Source organism: Magallana gigas, chromosome 6, assembly GCF_963853765.1.
Source record: "Magallana gigas chromosome 6, xbMagGiga1.1, whole genome shotgun sequence".
NCBI lineage: Eukaryota > Metazoa > Mollusca > Bivalvia > Ostreida > Ostreidae > Magallana > Magallana gigas.
The window spans coordinates 42,228,987-42,245,199 of record NC_088858.1 but is presented as its reverse complement, the minus strand read 5'-3'; the positions used below and the strand labels follow the sequence as shown (position 1 = coordinate 42,245,199).

General features: G+C 31.9%; 1 long non-coding RNA gene across 1 annotated transcript; it reads left to right on the top strand.

The window, feature by feature from the left end:
• The first annotated feature begins 638 nt into the window (after positions 1-638).
• Positions 639-8,108, top strand: LOC105337614 (uncharacterized). The gene is made up of 3 exons (XR_901665.4): positions 639-767; positions 1,091-1,327; positions 7,930-8,108. It is a non-coding gene; the product is annotated as an uncharacterized lncRNA (long non-coding RNA).
• The last annotated feature ends 8,105 nt before the right edge of the window (positions 8,109-16,213 follow it).

The following is a 16,213-nucleotide window of genomic DNA, read 5'->3' as shown; positions in this document are numbered from 1 at the left end:
AGGTGTGCATCAAACGGATACCAGGATAGTGTAGGGGACCAATGGGGCTTTTATTTTCCGGTCTCAAATTTGGGTTGTAAGGGTACCACCAAGTAGCTCCCAGGGGTTCTGGCTCATTTCAGGGGTTTATATCTCACTTGAGATTGACCACAAGAATTTGGAAACACTATTTCTATTTGTATCAATAAGACTACACTTAGGATTACATTATTTTCATAACTTCATAGACGTAATTCATTTCTATCCAACAAAGACGCATTTATAACTCTTATCCAGGCGAGCTTTACTGCTTCGGAAGTCGTCAATGCTCGTACAAAATATTGAGCATTAATCATTTTGATATTAATTAAAATATGTCGATAATTAAGTAAAATATAATTTTCTGTTCGAGTACTCTCAGTACTTGGATGAATTTCCTTATTGGCTGCTAGCTTCTACGGGCTTAGTGGCTGCTGTTAGTGGCTGCTAGCTTCAGCCTGGTGTGGTGTGGCCCATGGGGTTTTGTTTTATATATTTTTTATATTCTTAGTAATAAATGCAAGGTTTCGCACGTTGTACGCATTGTATCATCATGCTCTAGTAAACCCAGGTTTTTCCCAGTTTAACCAAGTAACAAGTTTTTAAAACACTACACAACAAAATGTCGTCCTGCGATTTAACATTCTTCATGAGTTTGTTTGTATTAATGTATGTTCTACAAAACCAAGACTTAATCAAGAAGTTTTCAGAAATCATTATTTCGGGACAAGCGCAAACTACAAATTCTTGTAAGTATGGTTATTCTGACAGATTTTAATAACGTTGTAATTTGCACAGAATAGTATCTTAGCAAGAAAAAAATATTCATGATCTAAAGGCAATACTTCCTGGTTTGCAGTTCTTTGTTATTTTTTGTCTTATTTTCCATTTCTCATATCTATTGTGACAATATAAGCAGGATTAAATATTTCCAATCTGCATGTTTATACAGTATACAAAATACATGTACCAAAACTATAACGAACGAATTTTATAATGAATCCAATCTATGAGAGTTTTAGACCGTACATGTAATACTACGAGGGCTTTTCTCTTTTTTAAATTATGTCAGTGTCTAGGGCCACGGACTGTACTCTTCAAGAAATTGGTGAATACGCAGTGAGTTCTGAAGATATTAAAAGCAAATACAAATCATCAATTGATGAGTGCAAGGCAGACTGTGTGAGTTCTCCGCAGTGCCGAGCTATGTATTATATAAACAGAAGGTGTTTTATCATTCATAAGGAAGCAAAACGAGTTGAACGAATGGGGTCGTCGTACTTTCAAAAAAAGTGTCATGGCCTATATTGTAAGTATGCTTGCATGTTATTTAACAAAAACATTCTGACTGTAGACCAAGCACATTTACATATTTTCGAAAGCTTTTTGAAAAGCTTTTTGAAAAGCTAAATTGTTTTTTTTTAAATTCCAGATTTTTTTATAACTCATCCCATACTTTAAGGTAATATTTTTCTTATCATCAAGCATATATCTTATATTGAGGAATACATTTCATTTTTAAACAGTCAAACAGACCGTATAATCAATTGATAGTATATATTTTGCAGCAAGGTCATGTCAAGGTCACTGTCTTTTTCATCAACTTAAATGATAAAATAAAAAGATATAGTTATTCATGTGGCACTGACATCTATTTAAGATATGAAGTTTCTATTCTTCTATTCTTCAAAGAAATGATAAATTATCATAGTTTATTCTATCAGTTTATATTATAAAATCGAAAAAAAAATATTGAAATTAAAATTGGTACTTATTAAACCGGATTTCCTCTAATTTTCTTAAATTTTGAAGATATTTTGATTCTTTTTCTGTGCTTCCAAAGAAAAAAAGAAAGATTTTAACATTATTGAAATATAAATGGACAGAAAAGCTTGAATTTCACTCACTCATGGATACCTGTCATCACTCTCCACATACAATATATATTGCAAAAAAACCCATAAGCATGCAAAATCATTTTATGTATAGAGGACACTTAATGCATTATTTTAAACTACAAACTGAATTTTTCCCCAAAAATAAGGGTTTCTGATCTGCTCATTTGAGTGATTTGCCCCTCACCCTGGAATTTGGAGGAACGCTTAGTAATAAGTTTCAATGACATTACATGACTACATATAGATTGAATGGCAAGTCAAACTAAACTTATATTCGACACAAAACTAATCTCAGTTCTTGTTTTGCCCACTGCAACTATCAATGTGAAACGTTACACCTGTTTCACCAAGACCATAGTACACGAAGTGGTGATGCAGCGTCCAGGTCACAGTGTTTGCTCCTATATATTTGAGCGCTGGGCTTCATCAACAAAATTTAGTATCTGGGTGACTAAAAGTATAAAGATTACATTCAATTCATTTAAAATATAAGTAATTATACTGGTACTGTACTAGTTATCGGCTAAGACCAGTTATCGGCTAAACTGATAGTTCGGGTTTATAGCACGCGACTATCAGATATTTTTTAATTCAGTCCTCTGTTTGGAATAAAGAAAAGTAAGTTTGTTTGAAAACTTTCTTGAATATGTTTTAAACATGAGCTTAAACAATCGTTGTTTACCGCTGATTTACATCTTTGCACTTCCAGCAGTGGGGGAAGTGACGTAATAAGTTATAATAGAATATAACCCCTTTGTGATACATTATCATATCCGTTCTTTGATTTGACATATAATATCATTGCATATAACATATAAATACCAAAGAAATTCAACCAATTCTGAGATATTCATAATGCAATTGAATACCTTATTGCACAATATTATGCATTGAACAGTCTATGATTTTTGTGCATTACCGTATGATTACAAACAAATAATTTTATGACTTGTTTATGTATCATAACCCCTGCGACCTTTAGTCTGACCTCAAAAGGAACATAATTCAAATTTTTATTTTTGCAGAGTATCAAATCAACATGTACAGGGATATTAATTGTTTATAATCCCGAAGCTAATCACTGGTGCAGTAAATTGTCAAAACTCGGCTTTGGGGCTTGCTAAAAAGCACACAAACAAGATGTTTTGAGTTTTAAATAATGATTTAACATTACAAGTGCATAAACAAGAAGTTCGCCATTTAAAGTATGTCAAGTTTTATTAAAAAATATCAAGAGAACAGGAACTACGAAAAGAAAACATTAAATTTTAGCCGTTAACTGGTACAATGCCAGTAACATTAACTGGTACAATGTCAGTATTATTATGTAATTCGCAATTATCAAAATTACAAAAGTATACCTCTGTAGATATCTTTTATTTTTAATACATAATAATTATTATGTATTCTTTAAAGCTGTATATTTATAGATATTGATAAGAATCAAAATCATGTACCTGGCACCTCACAGCAGATGGCAAAGCATTGGCATATTCTATGTGTTTTAAAAAAACAACGGCCCAACTTATAGTGCATATATAATATTGACCCTTTAGTAAAGAGTGAAAATCCGCCGAAATTAGTCCTTGATAGATTCTTAACTTTGATTACAGTAACTATTTCTATACCAAGTTGTCAATTGTAACTTAAGAAAGAAAGAAATTATGCACGATCTTTAAATTTTCTTTCATCTTGATATAAAACATTTAACCAAACGTACTTTGATATTATGACAAGTCGAAAACCAGATAAAACTCCTTGATCAATTCTTTGACACTAGTAAACAATGTGATATAAATACCTTGCGTTGTTTGAGCATAAAAACGATTTCAAAGTCGGCTGTTTTGTGACGCGTTGTTGGCGAGAACAGCCGTGGTTTTTAAATAGTTACATGTATAGTTGCTATGCATTTTTGCTATAAATATCTTGAACCAATATGAGTCGATAGAAACTTTTTAATTCAACATTTCGCTGTATGTTCATTGCCTTTTTGCGACTAAATTGATATTCGTAAAAGAAGTGCTCTATATAAGTAACAAAAAATACAAAACAAAAATGATTTTTTCTATAATAAGTAATACCTAAAGCCAGAATTCCAAAAATATAAAGGTCATCAGATGGGTGATGTGTCTATCAACCAGCTTCTTAAGAAAGGTCTGGTATTTGATTTGTCAAAATTTCAAAAGTAAATTTGATTAAATATTCATTTAATTTAGATGTAAATATGAAAGAAAAACTAAATTTTCTCTCTTTCTTACAATTTGCTGTAGGAAAAGGAATCAAAGTTTAGAATCTATGAAGGACTTTATTTTTGGCGAACCAAAAGCTTGTTAACGATCTCCGACCGATCCTTCGCCTTGTTTGATAACTCTAAATTATCCGGATTTTTATTATTCGTGCGTACCAAAAATCTGCCTTTTGTGTAGACAAATTTTTCAAGGATTAGTATTATGATGTTTATTCTGATGAAATGATTGGCTAAGTGGATCCACGGAAATCTGCTGTGAATAGGCACGAATAGGTAACCAGGTTCGAGCTACCGATGCACCAGTACAATATTTTCTTAACTTGTATATATTTATTCCATAATATCCAGAGTGGGCAAATTTGCGACATCTTTGTAAAATGATTTGATACCATCTAAAAAATCTTATTTCATTTCATTGATATAGTTTGAAGGAAAAAAAACCCCATTCTATGATAAAAAAAAAATACTGTGAGACTGAGGAGCAGAGAAATTTAAGGGGGGGGGGGGTGCGGCCATCTTGTACATTTGAGGATAAGAATGTAAACATTTCTTGAACTGGCTTGTTTTTGCCCGAAACCGGCCAAAAATGTTGCCAAAAGATATAAAAACAAAAAATATGAAGTCCCACACCTCATTTTGGTTGCAGAGTGTGCTTAAAAGGACAGGACAATGCCTTTTTAATCACTCAAAGCAGCTTAAGAGCTGCGCAGCTACAGACTTATTTTGAAAATTTAAAATCTGAAAAATATGAAAGGGGTTTATTGGTGTCCTCTCTACAACCATTTGTTGAGAAAAACGCCTAAGCTTGTTTATTTAGGTTGTAACTTTGTCTCCCTATTCATAAAATGGGCCACAAAAACTATAAACTCCACAAGATATATTTGTCTGAGTCTATGGAGGTACATTTAAGATATATTTTCATTGAATATTTTTATTTAAAACAATCACATTTTGGACTCTTATCCCACTTCTATCTAGATATTACTTTTTTGTACTTATAGAATTGAAAAAAAAACCACCCCATAAAACAAACATTGGACAGATATAGAGTTGTAAATCAAATTCAATACGTTCTGTTTTGAATTGACATTTATTATTTAATGAAAATATAACGTCAATTTGTCTCTATAGACATAAGAGACTGAATTATTCTTGTTCTAAAAATATATCCCATGCCGACTTAAAACAAATAGGGTACCCTATTTTGAGGCAAAGTTACAACATAAATATACACCGATTCAAACTTTTTCTCAACAAACGGTTGTAGAGAGGACACCAATGAACCTCAATCAGATTTTTAAATCTTCAAAATAAAGCTGCGCAGTTCTTTACTGTTTTGAGTGATTAAAAAAAGGCCTTTTCCTGTTTTTGTAAGCACGCTTTTCAACCAAAATGACATGTAAGACTTCATATTTAATGCTTTTATATCTTTTGGCGACATTTTTGGCCGGTTCCAGAAACAAGCCACTTCAAGAAATGTTTACATTCTTATCCTTAAATGTACAAAAGGGCCGCACACCCCCCTTAAGCATTTTTAAAATGATAACATTAATGCTTGATTATTCAGCAAATGTTAAATAATAATAATAATAAGATACTTGGGTTCAAAATAGGGTTTTGAAATTTGATTTTCTTAAAATTACGTTTTAATTAGCTTTTCAAGCATTCACTCTATAAACAGTTTTGTGTTAAAATAAACTAAAACCAGTTCTCTGTCTTACTAAACGGTCATAATATTAGCTTTTCTGTCAATCAATATCTTTATTGAAAGTTTTCATTATATTTTTGTTTAAAATACAAATATTTCAATATTGGAAACGTTGAAAAATAATAAATATATTCTGAAATTTTTAAAATTTAGAGGAAATGTGGGCTAAGCAGTATCAATTTTAATTGATTTATTAGTTTAAACTGATAGTTATTGTGGTAATTAATCATTTTATAATAGAAAAGAAACTTAAAGTTTAAATCTTAAGTAGATGTCAGTGCTATATGAATAATTCTCTTTAATCATCCTTTAAGTAGATGAAATAGATGGTGAACTTTACCTTGCTGCAAAAATTAATGCAAATTTGATTAAACTGATACTATAGTTTGGTCTGTTTCTCAATTTAAGAAGTACTCTAGTATGTCTAATAACAAAAAGACCCCTTCCTTAAATGACATAGGAAAATTAGGAAATTCTCCTTTGTAACTATTATGAAATAACATAAACTGTCTACGGAATCGTGTCAATACCAGTGTAAAGAGAATAAATGCATTTAAACTCAAAGTATATTGCGTCTTAGTGCAAAGATGACTGCGTGTGTTTAAATGCAAATATATTTGCGTAAACGTAATAATTAACTCTAAAAGAATGATATTATATACGAACCCAGTAAATCGAGAGAAGTACATGTATATATTTCGGAATTTCAGTTTTAATTTTGTAAGTATTTGATATTTGGTGTAGGTAACCTCAATAAATTCTTTTCTTTTTCTTTTTTTTTTTATCAAAGATAGAATTGTCAGATTGGAAATATACAACATTATTTTATGGTAGGGGTACACTTTTTACATTCAATCTCGGTAGACTTTTAGCTTCGTCCAACTTTTAAACACTTCAATTTTTTTCTTCTTAAGATGGTCAATTATAATGCCGAAATCTATCTACCTATGAAAGGCCTAAAATGTACCTTAATGTGTTTATGAAAAAGAACCTTTTTAAAAATGCAAATTGACATTCCTCTTTATTATACAAACTGATTTTGTTTCCCTCGTAACTCTATTAAGTTTATCAAAATGCTGTTCTAGTGCACATGCCACAAGACATTCATTTCGGTAAGCGTGAACATACCGTTTATCTTCGTTTATGCAAATGCATTATTTGTAAGTTTGTAAGTTCAAAACATTTAAGTATTAAAGAATTTTACACATATAAAATTGACACTAATACTAATACGCGTTTGTACACAGGGATAAAATTGTTTAACCTTTCAACAGGTCTAATCATGTAATAATTGCTCTACTATGTATTAAATAGTATTATATCAAAGGTGAACATTGTATAGTGATATTTACATTTTCCAAATCTTTGTATATGTTTAAACAAATCAAATTTTGTTTTAATTTTTCATCCCAAAATGACTAAACTTCTGCTTAAAACGCGAAGTACTTGGAGTTTTAACACGATCGATATTTTTTTAAATGGTCTATTAATAATTTTCAGCATTATTTAAAAAGGGTTTTTGAGAATACAGCATTTTAAAACGCAAAATATAATTTGTTAAAACGATATCATTTGCTTTGCAACGCAAAGACCATAGCTATTAAACGCAACAGGTTGCGTTATCACTTAAATAGCATTGCGATTAAAAGCAAAAAGTTGAGTTTAAACGCAAATATTATTGTGTTGAAATCCCAAAAAGTAAATTTCCTTTGAGCTGGCCTCAACCGATTTCTGTACTTAACAGATGCAATCAACTGATATATGATTTTGGTAAACAACATTTTATTTCACATATAGATGTCAATATGGTTCTCGACTTTGTCGCATTTCTAAATTGACAGTTGACACTAGTGCTCATAATCAATAATTGCAAAACGGATCGAATCGTGATATTATGATATGAACTTATATACTTTCATGAATATTAAACAAAGTATTAATTCAACCATTACACACTAAATGAATCGATCGATCTATCGTGATTAAAGTTTTGTAATAATATAAATAACAATAAAAGTAATATAATGATAATGCTTACAAATAATATCATGTTTCAGGTGATGTCAAACTGTTGGAGGGCCAACTCTCAAATGTATTACAAATAGTATCCAATCTCAGCAGTGAAGTCAAGAGTCTAAAGGAAAGCTTAGCAAAATTCAACACCACCGTTAATTGATATAGAACGGACACCGAACACAAACATTTTACAAATATATATACATGTAGTTAGAAATTTTATTGTTCAAATTTTATTGGAAAACATAATCTCTCTTTCACATCTATCTATCTATCTATCTATCTATCTATCTATCTATCTATCTATCTATCTATCTATCTATCTATCTATCTATCTATCTATCTATCTATCTATCTATCTATCGTTATATACATATAAGTGCTGAATTATAAGTATGTAAGTCTTTTTCTGCAAATACATTCATTTTGCTATAACCGTTTTAACAATATGTATTTATCTATAATTTATCTATAACCTCTATCATAAGACAGATATAGCTGGTAATAAGGTGTACGGTGGTCTCGGTTGTTCTGTTTATTCCAGCGTAGTAATGCCTACGTTTATCTTGCAATTTGATTTTTAATGTGGTTCATCACAAAACGACAGTTTTTGAGCTCGGCAGAAAATAAGTATGATAGATAACATTATACATAAGAAATATATGTCTAATAGGCAAACAAAGCTATTTTGAATGAAATATTTTGGTTTAAAAAAACAAAACATTAATTCAAGTTTATAAATTGACACTTATTTAGTTCGAAATCGTGATCTACGACTTAACAAGCCCGATACTCTAACCACTAACCTATGGTAAAATTAATACAAATTATTCGAAGAAAGATTAAATCGCCATCTAGTGTCGTAGTGTCTTTAAAAGTATAGGTCTTACTTTGATGTAGTGAAGAACTTAAAACATCGTCATTTTACTATGCTTTAAATAAGCCAAGTAGACCTGAGAAGCATCATTTATTTCAGACACGTAGCAAAAGGAGGTAAACGTCTTTAAAATCCTCACCAGAATTACAAGAAACTCATTCAAAAAGCGGTAGTACCGTACATCTATGCAGGTTATTTATGTATGAAACAGAAGTGGGATTTTTGATAAATGGTATAATTTATGTTACAGCAGAATAAAATGACTTCAGTCCAAAAAGTAACCTTGCAGCTCTTCATAATTGATATGGTTGTTTACCTGTTTTCGTTGTCTTTATTCACCATGAATGTTTTCATATTTATTCATTTAACTCCCCATTTAAAATGAGAAACTTTAAATAATGGTATGAAAATTTGTTTTGTTAAAGCAGAATAAAATGACTTCATTCCATATAGCAACCTTGCGGTTCTAAATACTTTATAAGGTTTTCACCTTTCTTAGTGGTCCATCTTCCTCCTGAAAGTTTTATTATTTACTCATTACAATATCCCATACTAAATGAGAATTTCAAATATGTAAATATCACAATTTTAGTTCATTTGAAATTCTTTTAACTGCTATATAAGTTCTAGAAACCATCAAACTAACTTTAGTTTAATTTCTTTAAATATATTTTTTAAATGTCATGCATGTAGTCATGGTGTGATTAAGGGAGTGGATATTAAGTTTTTGACATTTCCATGTAACAACAAAAGAACGGACCTAACTCTACTGCAAAGGGATATGCTTTGAAATGCTCTTTGTTTGTTTTTTTAATGCCTTTAGGTTACAGACATATATACTTTTCTTTCTTTTGAAACAAACATTAGACTTCCTTCTAAATCCAAAGATTCAGAAACTCTTGAACGGATCTACCATGCAGTACTAGTATTGAGACAATTATATCAACAATTGTTGATAGTAAACAGAAAGATGGTTTAGATTTTGGAAATAACTTCGTGGACTTTCATTAAAGGTTTTAGAGATAAAAAATCAACGATAATATCTTTGTCGTGGAAACCTTCAAGGGCTATGATGTTATTACTATAAAACAAGTGGTGTTGATTTTGTGATTCTTCAGTCATCGTCGGAAACCCAACGATGTTCTTCAGTTTGCCCATGGTCTCGGACGTTTTTTTAAAAATACAATTCACTATAGCCAGGGAATTTCCTCGATTCCCATTCAGCACACATGCTTTTAATTCACTTCTTATAAGGCCAATTACCAGTTTAGGAGAAATATTACTAGTCAGAACGTGTAAAATTTTCTTAAAACTTTTTATTTTGATATTTCGACCGATTCATAATTCGCCAATTTTTCATGATGTTTAAGCTCTTTAGATCCCCCCCCCCCCCTTCCCCGCTAATTCCCTACAAAGGGTTGACATTCCGTTATTTTATCTTCAGTCTGTTACTTGCAATTTCGTGTTACTTGCAACACAACAGACATAGTCGCACGATTCGCATTTGTACTTCTTACTCTAATGTACTTAAAATTAGAGGTCTATATACAGCATACCAATTTCACCATGAGACATACCTTTAACTAATGATAACCATTAAAAATCATTTTATGAATTTTAGATTTTAACAACACTCATTAGACTCCAAGTACAGCAAATCTCAATTTCACATAAATGCCGTCTCTTGCTTCTTAATGGTAATACAGATTCATATTAGGCAGATGTAGGTCAGTACAATTCATTTGTTGTAAAAAGAGAAACTAATTGATTCTTCCGAAGAGCTAAATAATGTCTCATACCACCGTGTCCAGTAAATTGGTTATATATTTGTTCGTGTTTCAGTTTTTTACTACGACTGTTATTGAACCATTTTGAGATTAATAAATTACACCCTATATTGTAATTGGAAAATTAAACTGGTCTTCACCTTCAGTAACAAATCAGCCTTTTTGCTATATGCTGTTTTATGAATTTCACAGTGATACCGTAACATCGGAGGTGCATACCATTTCATACGAAAAAATGCTCCGTATCACGTGAGAGGCGTACCATTCTGTGAAAGCAGTTTATCTTATCATTATATAATTGAATCAGAAGCATGAGAAAAAATTGTTAAAAAAAAATACATTGTATTTGTTTCAATAAAAAAAAAAAACTGGCAGGGAGAGAGACCAAGGATTTTTCAGTTTTTTTAGAGTTACCTAAATAGTGAAATTCATGGTCCATTGAGTCAGAAAGTGCAGGCTAGAGGGCGGGGCCAATATGGCCACATCGTTAAAATGTATTTATTGAGATCTTAAAAATTCTTCTCTACTCTCATACATATTTTCATGTCAAGGTCATCAAAGACACATTGAGTTTATTTAATTATTCGAAATCAATGAAACTTTTACTCAGCTTACTCAAAGTCTTCACCTGCCAATGTTACTCGTTGTTTCGATTCCTTTATATAGTTTAATTGTCAATATTCAATCTGGAATACGGCGGCCAGCATCGGCCAGTCGTCCGACTCACCCAGAGTCTGAGTTTGGAACCAATACCGGCCATATCCGTCTCGTTAGACACATGTCTGTTTAATTGTTAATATATTATAATTTGACCATCATTGAGACTTGTCGAATAAATTCCGAATACTGCATCAATTTGCTTTTATTTCTCTGGAGTTGTATTTTGATGGACCTTCTGGAATACGGCTTACCTACCCTTTGTTTTTACATTACGGCTCACAGGGCGCTTCAATCCTCATTGAACCCTCTACGCCAACATTCCTCAACCCGTTCGTACTGCACACGACGGGTACAGCTCCAGATTAATTCCCAAGCACCGTGGAAATCTACGCGGTCACACTACCAAGGAAATATTAATTACTTTCGGGTTTGACTAATTTACGCTTTATAAACCGCATAACGATTTATAAATTTGTGAAAGCTCTTTTAAACCAGTGAGTTTTATTTAGAAATAAACAGCAAGTTAAAAAGATTACCCGGATATGAACTTGGTTGGTCACGTGATTAAATCCTGTGAAGCCCGAGGTTCATATCCCGGTGAACTTTTTAATAGTGCTGTTTATTATTAATAATTTAATTCTGATTGGCACGCGGCATTTGATTGAATATAACAATTAAGTTAAATTTTTATAACCTGGTTTGCACGTTACCAGACGCGTCTCATTGCACCAACGTCAAAAACGTACTAATCCACTTGATGTTACGTATTAATTTTAAACTGATAAATATCATTTTTAAAACTAAAATGCATGAAAGAACTATATATGATATGAGTTAAATTTGGCCCCCATAATTCGCCATTTTTAAAAATGTTTCTGGTACAATAAAATGTTTTATTATATTTTAGAAGAGTTGATGTTAATGATATTTTTTGCCTATTTATTTGATTTCTTTGCACCCATTGGCAGTATATGACGTCAGAAGTGACGCTATTTCTACAATTTAATCAAAACCATTCAAAAATTGCCATTTTTCTTATCTTTTTATGAATGGGAAATATACAGCGCATGCTTGAACAAGGAAAACGTTTTTGTCACTTATTAGCCTTGGTTAGATGCATCTCTGATTAAAATAGTTTGTTTGTTCAATCATGCGCTCTATGTTTTTTGAAAGAAAAACTGCTAGAAAACAAGCTGTTTTATGCTAAAAATGCAAAAATGGCGGGAAAAGGTTGTCTTTACGTCTTTACGATGTCGTATTTCTAAATTGTTGGCAGTTGAATCAAAATGAACATTATGTTAAAACATCACATATATATCTGTACAAAGAAAAAAAGGAATTGCAGTTAAATGATGATGTTCATTTTAGGGGGCCATTTCAGGCCCACATCATATAAAGTCCTTTGTACAGTTGATTACAGAAAATCAAATCATGAGGAATGAACTCAATGTTAACACAAGTTATACTCGTATAACCTGGGTTGGAACAATATACGCTTTTCATTAAATCCGCCTCGCGGATTATAAAGCGTAAACAGCCCAAATCCAGGTATAACTCGTATGACCTGGGTAGCCATTAAGTTCATTTCCTAAACTTTTACGTATGAAAAAGGCAAATTCTTCAGAAGTGATTAACGAGATTTTATTTGTACAATAATCCAAGCGACAAGTGATAAGCGCGTGCTATGATCATTTTGACGCCATGAAAAAGTTCATTCAAGCATTGAACGTTTTCGCTATTCAAGTTCATATAAGGAAAGTTCATATAGGCTAAGGAAACATATTTGCAAATGTAAATATATATAAGAAGTGGTAGCTCTCCAGTTCAATTTTATTTTTTTAGAAATGAAGACAACTTCCCTTAACGACAAATGGTTGTAAAAAAATAATTTTCAAACAAAGTTCGCATCCAAATACATGTAAATTGTAATGCATGTTCACATTGCCTTATATACCGATAAAAGTACCAGTAACTAGACTTGTCAGTTCAAGTTCACCAAAAAAACCTTAGCCTTTTTAGAAAGATTTCTCATTTGCTATTTTTGGGTACGCTTGATGCGTTGCACATTCCATCACAGGGGGAGATGGCGGTTTTATTTTCGGTTTTCGTGGTGATGCTGGGGGTGTCTTTGGCTTGTTTTATGGTGGCGACGAATTTGTGGCATTGTTTTTACCTATACGCTGCTACGGTACACCAGAGGCCCTTGGTTCAAGTTCCGGTCGAGACTTTACTTTTCACCACCTGTTACATTTGGCGTGCCAATGGGCGCTATTGTGAAGATATATTATCCAGCATAGAAACAAATGGCAAAATCCATTGATGAAGGCTCACAAACATGTATTTTTATTGCCGATGATAAATAATCATTTTAGCTAAGGTGACCTAAAATAAAAACGAAACGCTTATACAAGTTCACTAACATAATAATTTCTTTTACTTACAATTATGAAAATGAATATTTAATGATCATTTGCCGACTGTTTCCAAAGATTCCGTAAGGAATACCTAGCTATGAATAACTGCAAAAAAAGAATACAAGTATGTCCCGCAGACGAACACACTCGTTGTCATTTGTATTGTCCTAGTTAAATGAAAAATGCGTGTCAAAGTAATTATACTAACATCCATACATGCGTACCGGTATTGTATAGCAATTTTCCCCCCATGGTAGACGAAATATACCTATAAATTGAGTTTTACCTACTGTTCATTACCTGATTTTCATATCAAGGGGGGGGGGGGGGGGTGTTGGGGTGTTCTCCATAATAGTTCACTTTTTTGTTTTTTAAATGTAGATTTCAGATAGTTTGCTGCGACGAAAAGTTGTTGGGAAGGGACAACCCCCTTCCCCTTGATACTACGTGCCTGACTGTTTGAAATAATTACTTGAAGTATACTGAAATTGATCTTATTCAAAACTTTTTTCATCTTCGCTAGCCAAGGGTTTCTGATCCGCACTGCTCCTCACGAACCATTCGCATATCGTGCTATCAAAAGTCGGAATTATTTTCCTCGATTCTGATTTGGGTTTACCAAAAACAGTTCGACCAATCAAAATTACAAAACATATCCGATTTAATCGTACTGTTTATTCACAAGTGTCTCTAACACGAATATAAAACCCTTATTTTCTAGTCTTTCTATTTGAGCCTTTATAATGCATGTATCATTCAATGGTAGATTGAGGATTTACCTCCCCCAGTCTTACACCCTTTGAATGAATTCGATCTTTATGTAGCATTTCATATTATTCCTATTTATTCAATACACTGTCTGGGTATTAAACGTTCTTCCAACTTGTCAATATCAATGTCTATTGAGTCTGCCATTACTGCACCAGGTACGTTAAAGTACACATCTTTCATTATTTGGCTGATTTGAAAATAAGATAGATCACGTGACGAACAAAATCCCGACTTTTGATAGCATGATATGCCAAGGGTTCGTGAAGAGCGGTGCGGATCAGAAACCCTTGGCTAGCTGTACTTATTGAAACATACCGCCATTTTGTCCAGTGTTCGTGTGACAGAATCAAGTGACTTTTCAACTAACATTGATTATCCCCAGGAAGTCACTGCAACTGATCATGAATGATAAAATTTTCTACTTACTGTCCTTGATTTTACAGCTCAAAATTAATTTGCGAAGAACTCCGTTAACTAATTGACAGCTTTTGGTTTAAATGGAAAAACCCACAAATCGTATTGTTTATGTGTTTTCGTTTTAAGATCTCTTGTATTATATTTATCGGAATTGATTCTGGTTTTAGTAATGACGATTTGCAAACAAGGAAGGTCAGAGGTTTCGATGAATATATTGTAGAATGCAGAATTAATGCATACATGTATATTAAGGTTCAATCTAAATATACTGTTTTTTAAAATGTGAATAGCAATGAAATACTATCAACTTACTTGAACATTTCCACTACGATGTGATTTTCATAAATTTACAATTCTTCTAATGATCATGCAGGAAATACTTATTACCGATAGTAATTTTTTATCATAGAATATTCCCTTTTCTGAGTTGCATACATTTCGGTTTATTTTCTCATAGTAACACACGCACAGCTATTCAGCAATTTATGCAAACAGGAGGACAGACTTCAAAGTCCCGACCTTTTTATGCCAACGAACTTATTTGTTCACGATCGTTTACAGGAATGTTATAATTTTTAAAGTTCAATTTTTCTTTCAAAGAGACAGTCAAAGAGTAGACAGGACTTTTGATACTATTTTTAGTTTGTGTTCTGACTGTAAAATGGGTGGTTTTAAATCAGTGGATGAACTCTGATTACTTGGCAGTTAAAGTTAAACACTGACAAAAGGCTGTGACCCTGACAGGCTTTTTGAGATCAAAAGAAAACCTTGATAGTTTTTTTTTGCTTTTTTGAACACATTAACATTAAGATGTCCCCTACAACATATATTATTTTCATTACTACTTATCTTGCAAGGGAGATATTTTGATAGAAATTGATCCCCATTTAGTTTTGGACATTATGATTCTTTTGACAATTTCAATTTTCTGCAATAATTATCTTATTTGACAAAATTTATTTGCAAATTGTATTCATTACCTTTAAGAACGGAAAAAAAAATTAAAATTATTTACACTATTGGCTTTTTTAGCATAGCCATATCATAACTTAATCAAAATATTGCTAAATTCAGCATTTCAAATTTTGAAATTTTGGAATCTTTTATTTTAAATTTGAACAAATGTCATGACATACAGAAAATTCTCAATGAAATTTAAAAAAAAATCATATACCAACCTTAGCAGATGCATCTGCTTTATAATTTATAAATTTTTCATGGCAACTTTCCACAAGATTGTTGCAATTTTCAGTTTTATTTCTCACATCAATTTGTTTAAATCAAGTTATGTTTGATGTCCTACATTTTTATGCAATATGAACCACATATGACCAACAGATTTACCACATAAATGCATTTTAATTAATTTACAAAACTGGATTTATCTATGTAAAAAAGC